The 20,077-nt window shown below is 51.7% G+C and overlaps 2 long non-coding RNA genes across 5 annotated transcripts in view; both read right to left on the bottom strand.

The window, feature by feature from the left end:
* The window catches only part of LOC113611955 (uncharacterized), a 165,394-nt gene extending 157,893 nt beyond the window's left edge, over positions 1–7,501 (bottom strand). For both annotated transcript variants that reach the window (XR_003429665.1, XR_003429664.1), the window contains exon 1: positions 7,131–7,501. This is a non-coding gene — a long non-coding RNA (uncharacterized LOC113611955). The remainder of the gene's footprint in view (positions 1–7,130) is intronic.
* Positions 7,502–13,550: 6,049 nt separating this feature from the next.
* The window catches only part of LOC113611953 (uncharacterized), a 43,537-nt gene continuing 37,010 nt past the window's right edge, over positions 13,551–20,077 (bottom strand). For all 3 annotated transcript variants that reach the window (XR_003429656.1, XR_003429658.1, XR_003429657.1), the window contains exons 2-4: positions 17,683–17,753; positions 16,070–16,751; positions 13,551–14,755 (exon numbers count right to left, since the gene is read on the bottom strand). This is a non-coding gene — a long non-coding RNA (uncharacterized LOC113611953). The remainder of the gene's footprint in view (positions 14,756–16,069; positions 16,752–17,682; positions 17,754–20,077) is intronic.

Below are 20,077 nucleotides of genomic sequence, written 5' to 3'. Positions count from 1 at the left end.
GGGGGGGGGGGGGCACGCCTCACAGCATGTGGGATCTTAAGTTCCCCGAGCAGGGATCAAACCCGGTCCCCCTGCAGTAGAAGCGCGGAGTCTTAACCATTGGACCACCAGGGAAGTCCTGAGAGGTGGAATCTTTTGTCCATTTTGTTCACCAATACGTCCCCAGCACCTAGGCCAGCTCCTAGCACATGGCAGCCACTCTCGAAGTATTTGTTGAATAAATGAACCTAGGTTATCAATCCCTCTTGGATTAGAAAAAGTAGGCCAGCCCTCCTGGAGGTAAAAGCAGGCAGCGCCCCCAACTTGCCTGCCTCCCAGGGAAGTTCAGGGCAGGGGTCTCCCTCTTTCCTGGAGATTCTCCCAGAAATGCTCCTCCACGTCTCCTACGACAGCTTTCATTTGATGAGGAAGTTCTTCCCTTACAGGCACCCAGTTGCCCTGCACATCCTCAACTCTCTGAGCTGGGCTTAGACTCAGGGACAGGACGAGAGCCCAGGAGCAGGCCAGCGGAGGCCCCCATGGCCTGTGTTGGTGGCAGGGAAAGCTGGCCGCCGTGGCCTGTCCTGAAATGTGCCCCCAAAGTCTCGGAGAGGCCTCGTCACCTCAGCACGCACCTCCCTTCGAGTTTTGGGGCCTAGACATCCCAAGAAGGAGCCCAGGGGTGACAGAGGGTCCATTCTGAGCCGTTACAACACAATCCCTCAAAGCCATCCCTCAAGTCTTAAGGAAAATTCCACAGGTTCTCCACAGTGAGCACTTACAGGAATGTCTCCCCTGTTCAAAGGAAAAAGACAGGACACTCATAACGATTCCTTCCTTCATTGGGCCAAGTTCTGGGAGACCAGGCAGGCCCTGCATGTAATTAGATAGCCCAAGCGGCAGGCGTGATTCACCCGTCCACCACTTACAAGCGTATCAAAATGTCAGGTTTTGCATCTGAGGCTCAAAATGAAAGCCGTTTGGGTTTGGCAGACCCGCTGCAGTGTGCTGGCTTCGGCCTCAAACTGGTGATTTAGTAAACAACTGTGTGGTGGTAGTGGGGGGACCCCAGCTCCCCACCAACAGTCTGGCACAGAGGGCCGCGGCAGCATTTTGATAAGAACAGGAACGAAAGCAGGGAGAGGTTTCCGACTTGAGGACTCCAGGGGTGGCGGGGATGCCGGCGGCAGCAGGTCAAAGAGCCCCCTCAGGCCAAACCTGTGGAAAGTGCTTTGATCTCCTAATCACATCTATTTATCCTGGGTCCAGCCTGAGACAGATGACCTGCCCAGAAGGACCAGCCTTGAGGGCAAGCCGGGCTCATGAGGGCCTCTCTGAGCTCTTGCTTCTCTGGAGGTACTTGGGGTTCTGTGGGCACTTCTTGGGCAACCAAGAAGGCAGTCCTGGGATCCCTGAGCCCAAGATGGACCTGGTTTACTAGGGCCCAGAGAGCTGCGAAGGGGGAGAAGGGGGTAGAAGCCACTGGGCCGTGACCTCTGTGGCAGCCGGATACAGAGGCGAGAGCAGCAACGTCCATGGGATTTACTTGTCCTCAAAGACCTCCAAGTGTGCGACGTGGGGAGGAGGGCCGGAGGGTGGGAGAAGCCAAGTTCGAAGTGGCCTTTCATTGGACTCCCCGACATCTAATAACAACAGTGATCATAGCACTTACTTCGCGCCCGGCACTTTTCTTCAAACTTGCCCTTTACTAACCCATGGGCACGCTACTGTAATTCCTATTTTACAGATGAGGAAACTGAGGTACAGAGATGTTAAGTAACTCACAAAAGGTAACCCGATTTGCAAATGGTGCCACAAGATACTTCGACCCAGGCCATCTGGCTCCACCATCCACATGCCTCACTACTGAGCCCACCGTCTCCTCACCCTGTTTTTTCCCCTCCTGCCTCCTGACCCTGACACGGTAGCACACGGGCAGAATCAGGACCTCAAGGGCCCTGATCCGACTCTAACATCCAGGCTCATCATTTTCAACCTCTCTGGGTCCTGTTCCTTCCCCATTTTGTCAAATGAAACTTGGGAGATGCCAGGAACGTGAACACTTTAAAAAAAAAAAAAAAAATCACCACCAACACCACCACCAAACGTCTATTGTCCTTTTCTTTCCTCTTCTCAACTCCTCTAGGCTTCCTGCGAGATCAAAGTTATGAGAGGTGTGTGGTGAAAAGAGTTTGCGGGGCAGAGCTACCTGGCAAGAGGGGGTTGGGGTCTTTTCCTGACCGGAAAGGGCTTTGAATCTAGTCTCCTTTTAGGGCCTACCAGCAGAGCCGTTTGGCTTTAACTCCGGGAGGGGCCATTCACATAGGATACACACTGATGGTGACCCTTGGAGTCATTCAACTTGCCTACCAGGCTGAGTGGGAGAAGCTTCTCGAAGAAAGGGTACCTTTGCCTGAGGAACAGCCCAGCCCTGACCACAACCCCTGGGCGTGCGGAGCAGGGACTTAAAGGCCTGAGGCCTTGGGGGCCGGGGCTTAGATGAAGGGCAGAGGACAAGAGAGCGGTCTGGGAAGGCCAGGTAGGCAAAGCGGGCCTGGGACGGGGGGCGGGGAGCAGCCATGAGGGAGAAGCTCAGGGACGCCCGCACCCACACCCCCGCTGGGCTGTGGGAGGGAGACCCTGACCACATCAGGGGTGTGTGGCGAGGAAATGAGGCCTCCTCAGGAACGAGCTGCAAATGAGAACCGTATGGAGTTTCGGGATCCCTGCAGGAACACAGGGAAAGGATACAGTTGCGTCCATGGGAAAGTTATTATCATCTCCGCTGAAGTTAAACATTCAGGAGGCTCTGTTTTCCATCTCCTCCGCCTGGGAGCCTGTGAAGGGGGAGGCGGATGGGAGGGCGTGGGGGGGGCTTGTCGGGAGGGCCTGGTGGGTCACGTTTTCCGAGGGGAGTCAGGGGCAGGGAGGCACCGTTAGAGGCGTCCCGGAGGAGGCCTGCGTCTGCTCGCTCTTCCTCCAGTGCTCGGGAAGCAGGTTTGCCAAGGGCAGGCTCTCTCTGGGAGCCGTCAGAGGCTGCTTCATCTCTGCAAGTCCCTGGGCAGATGGAGGGGAGAAGGAGGGAGAGGCCTTGGGCCCTGAAGAGACAAACAGGTCATGTAGAACTCGGGCTGAGCTGCAGGAAGGCGAGGGCTTCAGGCTTCTGGACAGTTTTCTATCCCTTCAAAATGTACTAGGAATGGAAGTGCCGGGCAGAGAGGTCCAAGAAGGGATGTGAATCAGCCTCCAGGTGCTGGGCCTCCACCAGCATCCACTAATGACCTTTGGGACAACAAAGCTGCCTCAGAGAATGGTCCCTCTGCCCCGGCTGCCCTCAAGGGCACGGAGAAGCTGGGCTTCAAGGGAACGAGTGTGCTGAGCACGGGGCGCAGCGACCTCCAAGCCTGAGGAGCACGAACACGCATCTCAGAGGTGCCTCCCTCCCTCCCCTACTCTCCCTCTGCCCAGGGATGTTCCTTCACTGAGCATGGAAGGCAGAAGGCTGCCTGCTACCTGCCTCACAGCTCCCCCCTACCCTCTATCCCATAGCCCTGCTGAGATTTTCTGGGCTTTTCTCTCAAGGATAATAACAGGGAAAGACAGAGGAGATTTTTAAACGGTTCCTTACACACACACACACACACACACACACACACACACACACACACACACACACACTTTCCTGGACAGAAGGATGCCAGCGAGGTGTTGTGGGATCTGCAAAGGCCATCCCAATATTGCCCAGCCTTGGAGGACCTCCCAGGCACCGTCCCAGAGACGAACAGGAAGGGGACCCCAGTCCTGCCTGCACAGATGAGAAGTGTGGTAGAGCAGGTGTGGGCCCTGGAGCCCGCAAGACCCAGGCCTTGGCCCCAGTTCTGCCACTAGTCAAGCCACATAACCTCTCAGACCAGTTTTCTGTTAAAGTGAGGAAAGTAACATTAGTCGCCAGAATGGTTTTAAGGATTAGCTGACAAAACACATCTAGCCCACGGAAGACACGTGTCAGATGAAGATTCCTTTTCTGGCCACATCCCTGACCCTGGAGACACAGGCCTTGAGGACTGGAACTGAAATGAGTTAGCAATCAAATTTAAATACTAACAACAGAGATCTAACTACAGAGGCTTACACAAACTTGAAGTTTATCCTCTCTCATAAAAAAGAGTCCAGCAGTAGGCAGTCTAGGGCTGGTATGGCTGTTCTACAGTCATCATAGAAGGTCCCAAGCGCCTTCTATGTTTCTGCTTTACTTTCCTTAGCATGGGGCTTCCATCCTCAACGTCACAAGATAGCTGCTGGAGCTCCAGCCATCATCATCACAGGAAGGAGAGGTTTAGGGAGAAGGAGAAGAGCAAGGGGCAAAAGGGACTCTTCCCAGTTAAAAGAGCCCCTTTGAAGACTTGCCCTTATTATTATGCGCCACCTCTAATCTTCAAGCAAAGCTGGGGATGTAGTCTTTTACCTGCACACAAGGCTGCCCCTAATAAAATCCAAGGAAGACGAGGAGAAGGCAGAGTTGATATTCACGAGTATGGCAGCACTGTTGTTAAAATAGTGGAATATCTCCACACTGATGATAAGTGGCCCCTTCCCCAAGCCTCACCCCCAATGTCCCTCCTTGTGGCCCTGACCCCTCCTCTATCTCCCTATGACCTAGCAACCGGAGGGTCAATACCTAGCCCAGCAGAGGACCTCAAGAACCCCGGTTCAGCACTGGGCAGGCATCTGCTCTGATTGGTCATTGCCTGTCCTATACGGCGGTGAAATATTTCGAATGTCACCCTTGGAACAATGGGTGCCAGGCAGGTGAAGAGCCCAAATGAAGTTTCCTAGTAGCCGCACAGGAAGACGGAAAAAGAAATGAGTGACAGCTCGAAGGACACAGAGCAATTCTACCGAGCACGACCTGGTCTGCTCTCTAGGATAAGAAGTACCCTTAGAACTGGGCAGTCAAGGCCCCTGGCCTGGGTCCCGTGCTCTAGAGGGCCCTGCTCTGGCCACACCCCTGCCCATAAGGCAAGGCACCCACAGGACCAAAGGGACACCCACCTGGAGCCTCTTCTCCCCTCTGGGACCCCAGAATTCCCCTCCAGACAGCCCTAAGTGCACTACCAGGGACTGCCCAGGCCTCCTCCCCTCGTCTGTCCTCCCAAGGGCACACACTGCCATCTGTTCACACCCCCCCTTAGGTGGCCCAGGGGTGACTGTTTGCAGGGGGATTTGGGGGAGGGCAGAAAGTGGACAGCGCTGGACCAGGTGGGCCTGAGGGGGGAGCATTTAGAGGCACCAGGTCCCTCCCAGTATGGAACGGCAACGGGCAGAGGGGGCCCAGGAGCCGGCTGTGCTCTGGTGCAGAACGCTGCGGAATCCAAGAATTCGAAATCCACACCTGGCTTTCCACGTCACTGTGAAGTTACATTTGTCAACGTACTTCGGGAAGGTTGATTTTAGTTTTGAAATATTTAGGGGTACAGAATGCGGGCTTCTGTGCGTACTCCTGTCCTGGCCCCCAACAAAGTTAGGGGTGGGCGTGTCCACAGTGATCACCCATTTGTAAGTCTGGCCTCTGTATCTTGGGGGAGGGGATTAATCAGAACAGGGAACAGACCTGGATGGAGCGAGTCAGCAGCAAGGCCCGGGACATAGACCCGAGAGGTACCTCCTGTCTGCTGTGGGAGCCCTGGATGTCCCTCACAGTATCGTGAAGCAGGGCTGCGGCTCTGAGGTCTGGCTGCGTGTTATTTAATGACCACCCTGGTCCCTGCAAGGGACACTGAGTGAGCACCTTCCGGGGCTGATGAACCAGGCTGTGCGAATGCAGGCGGCAGCCGAGGCGCAGGTACAGCTAGCGGTGGAGAAGATGGAGTGACCCACCAGTGTCTACTCTCAAGCCCATGGACAACTACAGGTGGAAGAGGCTGTGTGTGAGCTTAATGCTGATGGACCAGACAGATGCCACCACAGCCAGGACAGCCCTGTGAAAAGGCAGCAGATGGAAAGACCCCAACCCCATCTCCAGAGGAACCCGCATTCTCCACTCATAGGGAAGTCAACAGCCTTGGGAATGGGCTCAGAGCTGCCCCTTTCCCTGTGGAGGCAGCTGGAAGTAGCAATTTTGGCCCATCTTCCTAGGCAGTGACAGACACAGAGCACAGCCCGGTGGCTGTGATGCGGACCTGACCTGCCCCTCATTCTCACCCCCAGCCTGCAACCCAGTCCCTGCTCCCTGGGCTTTCCAGGTGCAATTCCCCAGCCTCCCCGCAACCTCCCTTCTTCTCTTTCCCTGGAGCCGTCTCACTACTACACTTGAGCTTCTGGAGAAATCATTAAAGCCGAGACCAGCCACACATACCGGTCAACCAGGCTCCTAAAACTCAGTAACAAATTTGATGCGTAAGCACCGTCCAGGCACTCTCTGGGGTGAGGGATGGCGGGGTCCCTAGTTTTCATGGGTCACCCAGAAAAAAACCCCAATGATTTCTGGTTTCTTATGAGTAAATGCTTTTTAGTATATGTGGGTCCGGCTATCTTTCTCAGTAGGAAATCTCATTTTGCTAACTTTCAAAAGTGTATTATAAAACCTTCCACGGCTTGGAAGAAGTAAGTTTTGGAAAGAAAAGGGGAGAAGGCGAGGGGTGGGAGAGAGAGAGGGGGAGAGAAATCTCACTTCCTGAGAGAGGCTCCGTCAACACCCCAAACAAAATCTAGACCCTCGGTTATACTCTCTTAGCATCCGCATCTGGCATTTTTCCTCCAGAGCATTTATCTCAATTTGTAATTATGTATTTACTTATAAGGTAATTTGTTTTCTGGCTGAAGTTAGGAACGGTGCCTAACGGCTTAGGCACTCAATGAATATGTGTAAAATGAATTTATGAATTCTTCAAGGGAATGGTTCCAAAAACAAAGTTTTAAGAATTTGCAGGAGAGTGAGACCAGCTGCCGTGTACTCTCAAACCAATGCCAGTTATTGGTTGGGATTCTGCCCCAAAACAGAAGATCTGAGAGGAGGCTGACACTGCCCTGAGCCCCAAATATGCACCCGAACGCCTCCTGCCCCTCGACCCAGCTGTCCCAGTTATCATAAACGGTGGAACGAATTTTCCCAAGACTTAGTAACCTAAAAAAAATAAAATAATTATGCTTACAGATTCTGCAGGTCAGGAATTCAGACAGCGGGGACAGCTTGTCTCTGCTCTGTGTCGTCTGGACCCTCCTCGGGCGGACTCAGAGGCTGGGGGCTGGGGGATAACGTTGGTCAGCGGCTGAGGGCCTCGGTTCCTCTCCCCATGAGCCCCCACCATGCAGCCTCTCGCACGGGCTGGTTTGGATTTGCTCAGAGCTCGGCAGCTGGGCTCGAAGGGAGAGCATCGCAGGTGGAAGCTGTATCGCCTTTTATGACCCAGCCTCAGAAGACAATTAACATCACGTCTGACTCATTCTCTTCACGCAGGTAATTACAAAGTCCCTCCCACCCAGGATGGAGGAGGGGGACTCAGACTCCACCTGTGGATGGGAGGGTTCTAGAAAAACGAGTAGGACCAGAAATATTGTTGTGGCCATTTTTGGGAAATAAAATCTGCCACGAGCCTGACACCAACGTGCCAGTCCCAAGCCTCGTGCCCTCAGATGCCCCACTCCCCACTCCCGCCCCGCTTCCTCTGCTTAGTTTTGCCTGAATGTTCACTGGTATCCGTGGAAAGCCCTGGAAGGAGACTGGAGGACAGGAGGAAGGGAGAAGCCAGGGAATTTCTCCTCCTTGCTCTCTGCCTCAGTAGCTGGAGCACCTCTGTGCCTGCAGATCCCGGGGGACAGAAGCATCGCAGCTCTGGCTCCTGCCTGGTGAGCCCACTTCCGGACTCCACTGACCCAGCTCTTCCCTCCCTCCCTCCAGCTTCAGGGGCAACAGACGCTTCCTGCACTTGCCTAGCTCGGCGTTTTCCATCACATGTGTAAACGATTTTATGCATTAAGTTCCATCCGCTCCAAACACCTAGAGTAGTTCCTGTATCCTTGATTGGACTTTGACCGATATAACTAGCAAGGGCCAGCAAGTGCTTGCAGAAAAGCAGACGAGGTCACGGAGTGCATAAACCCCAGAATCGAGTCTCAGCCCCATCGTCACTCAATTTGATTCACTCTGAAAAGTTTGTCTTTCTCCTGGATTCTAAAACAGCAAAACGAAACGAGTCTTTGGGACCCCTATGTTCATAGCCAGAATTTCCAATTTCCTTTTCAGACATTCAGAGTAGTTGTCTGACTTTGATAGCTCTTCACTTTCTTGAGTGTACTTTGGACCAACAGGACCCTCATTCACAGGGCCGGGAACCACAGAGCCAAAAATGTTGGCCGGATAACGCGTACGTGTGGTAGCTCACCTCTGAGATGGCGTCCACTGAGCTGCACCTCCCGTTATTCAGGTCCTTGTATATTCCTCCCCTGATCAATAGGATATTGTGGGAATGACACAGTGTGGCTTCTGAGGCTAGATTATCAAAGACATTGTGGCTTGTGCCCTGCTCTCTCTTGGATCAACCTATCTGGGGTAAGCCAGCTGCCATGTTATAAGGACACTCTATGGAGAGCCCTACGGAGACGTCCATATGGTGAGGAGCTGAGGCCTTCTGCCAACAGCCAGTGAGGAACTGAGGCCTATTGCCAATATCCATATAAGTGAGCCATCTTGGAAGTGGATCCTTCAGCCCCAGTCTAAGCCTTCGGATGACTGCAGCCCCAGCCAGCATCTTAACTACAACCTCATGAGAAACCATGAGCCAGAACCACGGAGCTAAGCTGCTCCTAAATTCCTGACCCAGAGAAACAGGGAGGTAATAAAGGTTTGCTGTTGTTTTAAGCCACTAAGTTTTGGTGTAATTCGACGTGCAGCAATAGATCACCAATACAGTACAGGAACATTATACTCAGAGCAGCTCTGCGGATAGAAACTCTGCTGTTGACCCCTGGGAGGTGGGCATCCCCACATCCAAAAGTGTATTCCGGGTAGATAGGACCAAAACCTTAAAAACCTACGAAAACACTAGAAGAAAACACAAACTAATTTTTTACATGATTGGGGTAAAGAAAAAACTTCCTAGGCAAGCCATGAAGTCTAGAAGTCATGGAAAAGACGGACAGATTTGACAATGTAGAAGTAAAACCTTGTGTATGAAAAAAGACATCATGAACAATGTCTAAGATAAATGACAGACTGGGAGAAAATATGTGGAGGAGAAGGTGGAAGCAAACACCACAATGCCACATGGAAGGGGTACGAAGACCAGATTTTATTGGGAAAGTTTTCAAGTAAATGCTCAGCGAGATGAGGTACATGGACCCTGTGCTGTCATCAGTCCACGGAAAGGAGCTGGGACTCTGGATGTAGGATGCACAGTGGGCTATGATCCAGGGAGGGACCCTGCCCCTCCCCACTCTGGATGCTACCTTTCAATTGTGTGAGATTGGAGAGGTTTTACGTACAGGGAACAGTCAAGACTTGGAGGTATGTGTGCTGGAGGAAGGGGAAGCCCTCAGCCCAATGCAAAGTTGGGTTCAGTCACAGCCCCTCCCACTAGGGGGAAGGTGGGAGTCCTCAGCCTGAGCAGGCAACAAGAGAAGGGTTCCAGGAGTCATCATTGGACCATTCTGCTTGTCACTCCACAAAATGTTTGCAACATACATAACAGGCAAAATGTTACCATCTCTGATAAGCAAAGAGTTTCTACAAATTAGAAAAAAAATAGTCCAATAAAATATAAGCAAAATGGGACTTGCCTGGTGGCGCAGTGGTTAAGAATCTGCCTGCCAATGCAGGGGACACAGGTTCGAGCCCTGGTCCGGGAAGATCCCACATGACGTGGAGCAACTAAGCCCGTACGCCACAACTACTGAGCCTGCGCTCTAGAGCCCACAAGCCACAACTACCGATCCTGTGTGCCACAACTACGGAAGCCCACGTGCCTAGAGCCTGTGCTCCACAACAAGAGAGGCCACTGCAATGAGAAGCCCACGCACCTCAACGAAGAGTAGCCCCCGCTCGCTGCAAATAGAGAAAGCCCGTGCACAGCAACAAAGACCCAAGGCAGCCAAAAATAAATTTAAAAAATTAATTAATTAAAAAAACATAAGCAAAATATAGGAACACAAATCACAAATGAAGTATACAAGACCCCAAAACATATGAAAAGATGCTCAATTTCACCCAACGATAAGAGTAATGCAAAATTAGGGACTTCCCTGGTGGTCCAGTGGTTAAGAATATGCCTTCCAATGCAGGGGATGCAGGTTCGAGCCCTGGTCAGGGAACCAAGATCCCACATGCCGCGGGGCAACTAAGCCCGCATGCCACGAACTACAGAGCCCACATGTGCTCTGGAGCCTACGTGCCACAACTACAGAGCCCACGCACTCTGGAGCCCGTGCACAACTAGAGCGAAGCCCGTGCACCACAACAAAAGATCCCACGTGCCGCAACTAAGACCCGACGCAGCCAAAAATAAAATTAAATAAATAAAACTTTTAAAAAGGAGTAATGCAAAATAAAAACCAAAATGAAATACCATTTTTAACCTGTTCCACTGGCAGAAAAATTGAAACAATTGACAATAGCTCATGTTGGTGGGAGGGTAAATTGGTTCAGCATTTTGGGGTGAAGCAACTTGGCAATATCTTTCACAACTGTAAGTGTGTAACTCCTCCTTGCTCAATATCCCCTACAGAAATAAATCTTAAGGAAACACGAAAACTCGAGGAGACATGAACTAGTTCATTCCAAAAATATTTCTTGCATGCTGTTCCAGGTACTGAGGGCTGTTCCAGGTGTTGGCACCTTTCCAGGTGCTAGGAGATGCAGCAGTGAAAAAACAAGTCCCTGGTCACATCCTAATGGAGGATACAAAAACCTGTGGGCAAATGAGGTACCATTACACTCACCAGGGATGCTACAAGTAAAAAGACTGACAATGTTGAGTGCTAATAAGAATATGGAGCAACCAGAACTCTCATACTTTGCTGGCGGGCACGTAAAACAATGTCAGTTTCCTATAAAGCGAAATATACACTTATCATATAACCCTGTATTAGCACTCAGATATTTACCCAGAAGAAAGGAAAACATATGACCACAAATCCTTGTAGATGAACATTCATAGCACTTTTATTCATAATAGCCCCAAGTATAACTGACCCAAATGTCCATCAACAGAAGCACAGACAGATTGTGATCTATCCATACAATGATAGACTACGCAGCAATAAAAGGGAATTAACTATAGGTACACACCACATGGATGACCTCAAAAATATGCTGAACAAAATATTATGCAGTCACATGAGTGCATCCTATATGATTCTACTTATATGGAACACCAGAAAAGACAAAAACTGATCTCTAATGGCAAAGAAAATCAGTGCTTGCCTGGGGCTGGGGGTGGGAGGAGGGGATTGACCGCAAAGGGGGCACAAGGAAAATCTTGGGTGATGAAAGTGTTCTAGACTTTGATTATGGTGGTGGTTACATGGGTGGTGGTCCCACGGGTTACGTTTGTCAAATCTCATCAATCTGAACACTTCAAATGGGTCTAATGTATCATATGTAAATATCCATCACTAAAGTTGATTCAAAGAAAACGTGCGGGTGGATTCTTGCTGTCTATGGCACAATCCCACCCACAAAACCTTCTGGAGGCAAGAGCATGGCTTCTATCTCAAGGCACCAAGCGCCACGCTCGAATGTGTGAGAGACACGGAACCCCACAGTCACACGGAGGAGGACACAAGGGGACACCTGGCAGGAAGTGCTCTCTCTCTCTCAGGAAGTGCAAGATAGTGTTTTGATCAGAGGCAGCAGATGTGAACTGAAATAGTACGGCTCTACGATGTTAGGGACTCATTGCCCTAAAGCTGAACCCAAGATTTAAAAACTATACCTAATTATGTGTCACCCTATGGTTTATGTGTCTAACCAGAGTCGCTCTTGTCCTTGGTATCTATTGCCACATCATGCACCCAAACCTAGTGGCTTTAGGACAACAACTCGTTACTCTCTCTCACAGTTCTGTGAGTTGACTGGGCTCAGCTGGGGGGTTTTTTACTCTGGGTGTCTTGTGCAGCTGTAGTCAGGTGTTGGCTGGGGCTGGAGTCCTGAAGGCTTAACCCAGCTGGACATCCAAAATGGCACACACACGGGGCTGACAGTTAATATTGGCTGCTGGCTGGGAACTTAACTGGGGCTTCAACTGGAACACCTTAAGTGTGGCCTGTCCATTGTAGTTTGGGCTTCTCACAGCATGGTGGCTAGCTTCCAAGAGGGACTGTCCCAAAAGTGAGCATTCCAGTAGGCTCAGGAAGCTTCAAGTCTTTCTGTGATCCTGTCCTGAAAAAACCACACAGCATCACTTCCACCTCATTCTCTCGGTCAAAGCAGGCATAGGACCCACCTGGGTTCAAAGGGGTAGAGACACAGGCCTCTCTACTTGACGGGAGAGTGACAGGTCTCACTGCGGAAAAATATATGGGATATTGTGGCAGCCATCTTTCAAAAATGCAGCCCCCCCCAAATATACAGTGAAACCTCATTTTTCTTTGCTCTTCAATGTAGTTTTAAGCTGGGCTCCAACAACTTTGACTAAGGGCAAAGGTTTGAGAAAGGCAGGATTCCACTGATGGTCAGCCCAGTGGGATGGAGGTCTTATTACTTACACACTAGTAGTATTAGGTATTACAGAAGTTAGTGCCTCCAAATAACTGTTTGCTTTTCCTCTACAGCACTTAGAGGGCTTAGTACTGTCTCTCTTACTCCTGGATTCCCCTCTGCTGTTAGCCCTCACCCTTCCCTCAGGATCGACCTAATCCAGAAGATATTTCTCTGGGCCACACCTGACTCTACAATCACATCTCCCCGCATTTCAGTCTCTGTACACTTCCCTACAGGCATTTAGAGTATTTCGTAGAGCTGGGCTGCAATGCCTCGTTACACCAACAGGTGGCAACCTAACATCTGACCCAGGCTTGTATTTTAGGGAAAAGGGGATGGGGTTGCGGGATACGGTTGGGGAGAAAGAAAGGCAGCAAAGGAAGTATCTAACGTTTCTGTGCTGCAGTCTGCAGTTTTCGAGTTTGAAATATTAATTGTTCTAAAATACCCTTTTCATCAAGCTTTGAAGTTCGATAACACCGGTTTTCTCCCGAACAAAGGACATCTATGACAGCTGTACTGAATGTTCCAGAGGGAGCCTCGATAATCCAAGATTTCATCCAACATCCCGACTCGTTTTAGAGCCAGTCAGCAACCCGTAATGGATAAGCCACTCTGCCTACGGCACTCTATTAGACTCTTAAAGTGGGCCATGGGGCTTCCCTGGTGGCGCAGTGGTTGAGAGTCCGCCTGCCGATGCGGGGGACACAGGTTCGTGCGCCGATTTGGGAAAAATCCCACATGCCACGGAGCGGCTGGGCCCGTGAGCCATGGCCACTGAGCCTGCGCGTCCGGAGCCTGTTCTCCGCAACGGGAGAGGCCACAACAGTGAGAGGCCCGCGTACCGCAAAAAAAAAAAAAAAAAAAGTGGGCCATGATAAGGAAGAAATCCAGTCTCTAGTTTCAAGGTGCCTACATGGTAACTTTCAAGACACCTCCAAGACAGTGTCTAATCAGCTTAAACCTGGCAACTGAGGGCTCAGGTGTGGGCCAGTGGGAGCCCATGATTGCCCTAGCAGGGGAGAGGGGCCAACGTGGGGAGGGACAGAGTGGGAGGGCCAAAAGGAAACCGGGTGTTGATGAGCACAGGACACAGTTGGGCAAAACGTCAGAGGGAAATGGGGAGAAAAAAAAAACAGTGTAAAGCGTGTTGCAGGAAAAGACAGACTTGATTTGAATGGAGGGTACAGACCCTAATTTCAAATTATAAGATGTTAGTGCCAATAGGAACCCCAGAGACCATCCAGCCCCAAGCTCATCAGCTAGGAGGGCCACTGTCGGTGAGCTGCACGCCTGGACTGGAATGCGGTACCCTGACTTCCACATGAGGTCTCTCTCCAAGTGTTGAGCGAGGGCGATGTAACACAGGCAGAGAAACAGTTATTAGTCAGAATTTCCAAGAGGCTGTAACCTCTCCTCTTTTTCACCGAGTCCAGCTCAGTTTGGCAAATCCCTGAGTGACCTCGGGGAGGCTGCTTCTCCTCTGAGCCTCATTTCCTTCTCTTATCAAACGCTTACTGTACACTTTGTGCTATTCCTGATGCTTTATGTGTTAATTCACTTTGTCACCGCTACAACTGTCTGAGGTAGGTAGGATGATTACTATGTGACAGATGAGGAAACTGAGGCGGAGGTTAGTAAACTTGTCCAAGGTCACACAGCTAGGAAGTGGTGGAGAACTGGTTCAAACTGGGGCTGTCTGGCTTCAAATGTGTGCGCTCAACCACTAGGTAACCCTGCCTTTCAGCTGGCTTGGCTGGACTAGATGCCCTCCAAGGTCCCTTCCAGGGCCGACTTGGTAAGCTTCTACCCACTTGCCTCCTCTAGGACTGGTCCAGGAGAACCCAGGAGAGTTCCAGGAAAAAATCCTCCCCGAATGGCCATGTATCCTGCTCTGGGGTCCATTTTACAACTCTAGCCATCACGGAAAAGGCCAGTGGGGACGATCAGAATCCTGATATGAGAGACAAACGTGGAGGGCAATGGAAGGACTTGCCTTTTTCAACCCGCTCATCTTTGTTGTTTCTCTCAGTGGCTGTTCTTATGCACAGAGGGTCCACTTCTCCAAATGTGATTTTGAAACTGCAGCAGAGAAAAAGTCAAATCAACACAGAATGGTCGGCCAAGGGCCCGTACTTTCTATTCCCTGGTTACAAAGTAAAATTAGCTAGCTGGTGGCCAGGGCTGGGAGATTTATTTTGGTCTGAAGTCAACCCACAGATTAACAATATTGGCAAGAACTATACAGGAGGGGAAAATATTTTGGACAAGGCTGCATATGTTTGCAGATACATCATCCGCCTCCGTACGGCAGCCAAGGTTAAAGAGAATGGGAGTCAGGAGCAGGCCGCGCTGTGTCCCTTCTGTGAGCAGTCGGTTTCCTCCCGCACGATGCCAGCTCTCGCCCTCTGAGAGCAGTTGCACGGTACATCGCAGGAGACACGGAAGGTGGCCGGGAGAGCACACTCCCCGTCTTCGAGAAGATGCACTTGCTCATCTTTCATTCCTCCTTTCCTGCCAAGACCTACATTCCATTCTGAGGGTAATTCTCAGGCAAGAGCAATTTCCGGATTCTCAAGGACTAACCGAGGGTAGTGTCAGAAGAAATTATCCAAAATTGGAAATAGGCGAAAGAGATTATTGGGTGTTCTTGCTGCACCGTGCAGGGGCTGGCACCTTTGATCGATTTCCTATTGACTGGGCTATTTTACAACCCCATAGCTGCAGAGGTTGCTTAACTTTCAGATTTTTGTCTGGTAGAGATGCAAATAATTTCTAACCTAGCTATCTCACCCCCGAATTCTTCTATTAAACTGCCTATAAATACCTAGCCCCTCACATTCTCACTGTAATCGGTTTTAACATCTTAGAGGGTCCCCTCATTAATGAATGAATTAAATCAAATCTTTGACATGCCGTCATTTTATATTTGCACGAGAGTCAAGGGTTTCCACCTGTGTGAAATTCCACTTCAACACGACATTTTTTTCTGGCCTCTTTGTCATCCCACCTCAGGCCCCAGGTTCAAGAACCCATACTCCTCAGGGTGGACTCCACACAGCACTTCGACAGCCGGCAGCCAACCTGGCCCCCTTCGCGGCGATGGGGCCGCAGATAAGACCCTGGCCCCTGGCCTCGCTCATCTCCACCCTGCCCTGGAGTATGCTGGTCCTTCAGGGAACAGCCATGGGTAGGGAAAGGGATCCAGGACCCCCCACCCCCAGGAGTCACAAGGCCTCTTTTAGAGAGCTCATAAGCTTGGGCAAAAGAAGGCATCAATTCTCTGACTCTGCGGAAGTGATCTCATTCTCAAAATGGGAATAGTCATTTCTACATTGCAGATTTCACAGGGAGTTTCTAAAGTGCTTCTCAAAGTTTAATGTGCATATGACTCACCTGAGGGAATCTTAATATAGAAATTCTGATTCGACAGGCCTGGGGAGCATCTGAGGGCGTCCTTACAGCCTCTCAGGTGAGGCTGCTGCCGGTCCGCGGGCCTTTTGAGTAGCAAGGTTCTGGAGCTGTTGGGAGAGCCTGCCCTTTGAAAATCCCAGGGCACAGCAAACATACCTTTGAGGAGTTAACGATTTACGCTTAGGGCTCCACTCCCACAGGGCATAGGGCCACAGGTCTGCATAAATCCCAGGAACCGCCATCTCCTAAACCCATGGTGTGCCTGGGCCGTTATTCGCCTGACCTCCCTTAATCCCCACAAGCAGCCCGGAAGTCATTCCCATTTTACTACAGAGGAAACTGAGGCGCACACCAGTTACATAACAGCGCTGGCTTTTGGAGCCGGGTTTGCCGAGCCCTAACCACATTACTACACAGCCTCCTTCCTCCACCATGGCCTTGCAGGGCCGGGCTCCTCGGCCACATCTGCAGGGGCGTTGGAAAGGGACAAGGGAGAACTCTCCTTCTTATCACGTGGCCCCCATTGCCCTCGCATTCCCTGGATAATTCCTCCACCCTCTCCCCCTGCAGCTGTCAGAGGGAGGGAGGGCGCGACTTCTGATTAATTCCACTGCAGACAAATGTTCCTTGAGAACCCGTGGTTGGCAGAGCTAGTTTCTTCACCCTGGAGAGGAATATGGAGAAATTCAAAGAACGAAAACAGATCTCTGCCTTCAAGGAGGTTAGAATCCAGTGGAGAAGCTCTCATGTAGATACACTACTGCAATACTAATTCAGATTGTCCCTGCCAGCCCTTTTGTTTGCGGAGCGCCTCTCTCCTCTGGGTAGGGCCCCTGTTTATCAGCAGACCTTTTGGTCTGCAAAGATAATCCTTCTGAGTTTTTTTTAATGGGACTGGGGGGGGGTGGGAACAAGGCAGGTGGCAGACAGGGGCAGGGGGAGGGAGGTTGTGAGCGGCAATTAGAGTCTATTCGGTTGACGGTGTGTGCTCCCAGGGACCCAGGGACTGGGTGCTCCTTCGGCAAATGTAAATATCAAACCAATAAATGCTAATGGAGCATGAAAAAGTGCTGATCTGGGAGAAAGTTCCAATCATTTAGAGAGCTTGTCGCAGAAAGCATTTAGGTGTTCCGGCTGCAAGGGAGCTGGGGAGGGAATCAAGGGGATGGAATTGGGAGCTCCCTTCTGGGTGGTGGTACTACCCTGGCCACCCATTCCAGGAAAAGGGAACCAGCAAAGAGGGTCACGGCAAGGTGCTGGGGAACGGGGGACAGTAAATAAGACAAAGCCAGAAAAGGGGGTCAAGTTCCTGAACATCTGGCACGAGAAGAGGGAGATAGCAAAAGCCCTGTTATCAAGATCTCTGTGAACTTGACACCTGCCTCCACGGGTCTTTGCCCAAGGTCACTGTCATCCCGATGGGTTTCCTGAATGTGGCCCCAGCCGCGTCAGCCTGCATTCGGGGACCGCTTTCTGAGTGATGGCTCTGATCTCTCTGTCCCTCACCCCCTAGTCCCACCCCACCATACGCCCACACTTCTAACACACCTGTCAAGACCACCCCCTCCCGCCCAAAGTCTGCCACACCTACCCACCTCACAGAGGCCCTGGAGAACCTCTGCAAATCCTTATGAACTTCATCCAATACAAACGGCCATTAAGGGACCTGTGAGATGAGAAAGCAGGGAAGTATGTTGGAGAGAAGACTCAGCTGGGTTCCAGGCCTGGCTCTGCCACCTCTTTGACCTTAGAAAACATATCACACCTCTCTGAGCCTGGAAGCCTCAGTTGCTTCATCTGTAGAATGGGAATAACAACTCCCCCCTGGAACATTAAATGAGACAGTGATATATGTGCAAGGGCTTGGTAGCCTACACATCCAGCTGGTCGCAGGGCAGGTTGCCTGGGAGATGAGCAGCAGTGGGGGCCTCCACAGCCAGACCCCCCATGTGAATAACATCACACTCTGCCGGGCCCCAGGCTTGCTGGGTTCTCTTTCTGGCCCCAGGACACTGAGCAAACACCTGAAGCCTCCTTACAGCACGGCTGCCTCTGAACATCAGAGAGAAAGAATGTTCAGAGGGAAAACCACTCATCCACCATCCCTGCCTCCTGCTCTCTAACCCAATCTGGCTATCTGATCCGGTCAAGTTGTTTGTTGTTTTTTTTTTTGCGATACGCGGGCCTCTCACTGTTGTGGCCTCTCCCGCTGCGGGGCACAGGCTCCGGACTCGCAGGCTCAGCGGCCATGGCTCACGGGCCCAGCTGCTCCGCAGCATGTGGGATCTTCCCGGACCGGGGCACGAACCCGTGTCCCCTGCATTGGCAGGCGGACTCTCAACCACTGCGCCACCAGGGAAGCCCCGATCCAGTTAAGTTTACATCTAAATATCTCTGGAAACTGCCTCTTCCCTTTCCTTACATCCCTTTCCCAGAGCTGCCGCCTTGGCTCAGATCCTGTTCACTTTTGCCCGGAAATTTGCAGGCTCACCACTTCAGTCTCCCCAACCCAGCCCCCTCTTCCTCGTGGCTGCCTCTGTTACCCCACTGCTCTGCTTCCACCATCTTTCGGCCTCATCGGGCCCGGCCTCCTGCTCAGAGGCCCCAGAACCTGCCCCTGCACCTCAGGGCCTTTGCATCTGCTACTTAAACAGGACAGCAACTTTGACCCGTCCTTTTTGGCCCAGCTGGAAACCCCGGCCCCTAGGTTACCCTCAGTGGGATGTGAGCTCCTTCCCATGCACTTTCTTCTCTCAGGGTTTGCACAGCTCTCGGCCTGGTAGGACAGTTATTTGGGTTTTCATGAACATGGACTCCCTCAGAACGCTCTCAGAAGCCCAAGGTCAAGCTCTGGAAGGAGAGTTTCCGGGAAGGAAGGGCAGCTGGGCCCTGAGCCTTAGCGGCTGTCTCTCCCTGATTCTTCCTTTCCGCAACCTTGGAATCCTCTTTGAGACCTTGAGCCTGCTGTCGACCTAGGCAGAGGCATGAAAAGACCTTCCAGAACAACGTCAAGGGACTAGGGCAGAATAGCTAAGGCAGTTCTCAGTCTTTCAAACCCTCACAGAATGCTCGGAGCCAGGCCAAGCTCTGGAGATATAGCAAAGACCAAGGCAGACCCAGATTCTGCCCTCCTGGAGAAACCTGCTCTAGGGGATGTCGGCCACCACGGCATGAGGGTGCTCAAGCAGCCCCGTGGAGGGCCCGTGTAGAGAGAACAGAGGCCCCCAGCCAGCACCAACTTGCCAGCCACTTCCAAGGTGAGTGAACCACCTTGGAAGTGGATGCTGTGACCCCAGCCGAGCCCTCAGACAACTGCAGCCTCGGCCGCTCTGACTGCAACCTTTTGAGAGCACTGGGCCACAACCGCCCAGCCAAGCTTCAGATTTCTGCACCAGAGAAACCAAGAGAGTGGAAAAAATGACTTCGGTTGTTTTAAGCTACTAAGTTTTGGGGTGAGTTGTTACCCCGCAACACATACCTTATACTGTGCCACAGATGATTGAACTCAGGTGGCGTAACAGCACATATCATTATAGTAGCTCTCTCATCTGTTGAAGACCCACTACGTGCCAGGCACCCTACTATACTCTGCACACCTTACCTAACCTGCTCCCCACAACGATCCCGAGGCAGGGCTTATTATTCCCAACTCAGAGATGAGCCACTTATCCAAGGCCACACAGTCTGGGACACTCCTATGGGCCTGTGTGAAGAACCCCGTCTCCTAGGCTCATCTCTTCCCCCTCATGTGTCCCACTCAGCTCGGACTTGGATCCGTGACCTATGATCAGGAAGCAACAAGGACTATCTAACAAAGGTGCCTGCGTGGGATGCCCAGGGCCCACATTCCCCCAGTCCCCATTGCTCCCACCCATCAAAGACAAAAGCCTGGGCTTCCCTGGTGGCGCAGTGGTTGAGAGTCCGCCTGCCAACGCAGGGGACGCGGGTTCGTGCCCCGGTCCGGGAAGATCCCACATGCCGCGGAGCGGC

This window comes from Aethalodelphis obliquidens, unplaced genomic scaffold, assembly GCF_003676395.1.
Source record: "Aethalodelphis obliquidens isolate GAN/ISIS:26980383/991018 unplaced genomic scaffold, ASM367639v1 scaffold71, whole genome shotgun sequence".
NCBI lineage: Eukaryota > Metazoa > Chordata > Mammalia > Artiodactyla > Delphinidae > Aethalodelphis > Aethalodelphis obliquidens.
The sequence above is the reverse complement of the archived record's forward strand: the minus strand, read 5'-3'. Positions and strand labels throughout refer to the sequence as shown.